Source organism: Rattus norvegicus, chromosome 2 (assembly GCF_036323735.1).
Source record: "Rattus norvegicus strain BN/NHsdMcwi chromosome 2, GRCr8, whole genome shotgun sequence".
In the NCBI taxonomy this organism is placed as follows: domain Eukaryota; kingdom Metazoa; phylum Chordata; class Mammalia; order Rodentia; family Muridae; genus Rattus; species Rattus norvegicus.
In genome coordinates, this window is record NC_086020.1 from 156,830,268 (window position 1) to 156,831,985 (window position 1,718).

The following is a 1,718-nucleotide window of genomic DNA, read 5'->3' on the forward strand; positions in this document are numbered from 1 at the left end:
TATTGTTTCTATGTGAATTGAATTTCATGCATCCAATTCTACTTATCTCCTCCTCTACCTTTGCAACCTAACTTCCAACAGAGGGAAATGAATCTCATTGTGGAAACTGGAGTGTGTCACAGTGTCCCACAGGATATCCTTTTGTCCACACTTTATGCCTACAAATGTTCACTGCAATGAGTCATTGGTCTTGTATGTGGCCTCTGGCTTCAAATTCTGCCAATGCTGGAATCTCACTGTAGTTTTGGATCTGTAGGACTAGCCCCTTCATGCACCCCATAGATTCATCTATGGTATAGATGTTGGGGTGGGTCAATTGAAAGCTCTGGATCTGGGCTGTAGTGGAGTTAGTCTGACACCAGGATGTCCAACTCTCATGTCCTTAGGGTCATCTCACCAGCAACCTCCAAAATGAGGATCAGTTCTAATCTGCCCATGCTATGTACAGTGTCTGCTCTCCCAAGTTGCAGCCAGTGGCAGACATTGCCAGTTCTCCCACTCTCTTGACTCCTGGCTCCCCTATCTGGCATAGGTGGTGAAGTACAAGGGAAGAGGGGAAGATGTCTTTCCTTCATTCACACCATTGCACAGAAGACAAGAGGCAGAGCTGACTCCCGTTGCTCATGCCCTCAGAGCTGGCTTATCTGCAAACCTCATGTCTAGGGCCTGCTCTCTCAAGTGCTAAAGCAGGAGATGGGCAGAGGCAGCTCTCCTGTTCTCATGTTTCCAGGGCGACCTCTCACACCTTCCATAGGTGGCAAGGCATGAGGGTCGGGATGTCATCTTTCCCTTGCCTATACTGCTATGCAGCCAATGAGTAGTAGAGTCTTCCACACTCTCACCCACAGGACCAGCTCAATTACATCCCAGCCATCAGTCAGCTTAACTGTGGCACCTAGTTGCAACATAGACCAAGATCTACCATAGTCTGAGGAGGCATTGCATCAGGCTGTTCTTCACTATCAGGTCTCCAGTTCTACATCTCTTCTTTGTGCCCATATCCTTCTGTTTCTCTTTTTCCTCCATTTCTCCACCACTTGCTAGTCTTAGTACTACCCGTGGTCTCTGAGTATCTAGGGTCTTCTAAAGAAAGGTCTCTGTGTGTGCCCAGTTCTTGTAATATGGCATTGGTCAGGGGTCATCTCAGGCATGGTCTTCCCATCCCAGCCCTGTATTGTGCTGGACTGATGGTGGTCTCTGACTCACTTTTTTCAGGGAGTGTTAGGCTACTAATCATTGAGATGTTTGTTTGTCAGAACACTAAACGTAGACATAGCCTCTCTCTTCTCTGCTACCTATGACACACATGTGACACAGCAACCACCTTTGCAATCCCTTTAGGGGCAGTGTACAGTGTTTTTCATTTATTTGTTTTGTTTTTCTTTTTTTAAATAAATAGACAAATGTGGGGAGTGGGTGTGGCGGCAGTCCCAAGATGGCGTCCGGGACTGCAGCTAAGTCTCATGACTAGCACCTGACTTCCTCACACACCTGAAACTAGCCACGTCCATTGTGAGAGCTGCGCAAGCGCACCATGATGCAAGATCAGGCCATGTGACGTGGACCTATGAACTGAGATTATGCGGTCTGGACTGAGGAGGCGGAGTTGAGGGAGGATATAAGGGATTGTGCTCGGGCGCTGGGGGGAGAAGGAAGGGAAGAAAAGAAAAGAGAGGTTGCTGTTTGCATGCAGAAAGAAAGGCTCCTGAATAAGCTGC

At 47.9% G+C, this 1,718-nt stretch overlaps 1 non-coding gene across 1 annotated transcript; it reads right to left on the minus strand.

Annotated features, from left to right (window-relative positions):
• Nucleotides 1-1,217: 1,217 nt before the first annotated feature.
• LOC120101295 (small nucleolar RNA SNORA17) lies at nt 1,218-1,348 on the minus strand. The gene has a single exon (XR_005501670.1). It is a non-coding gene; the product is annotated as a small nucleolar RNA SNORA17 (small nucleolar RNA).
• Nucleotides 1,349-1,718: the final 370 nt, after the last annotated feature.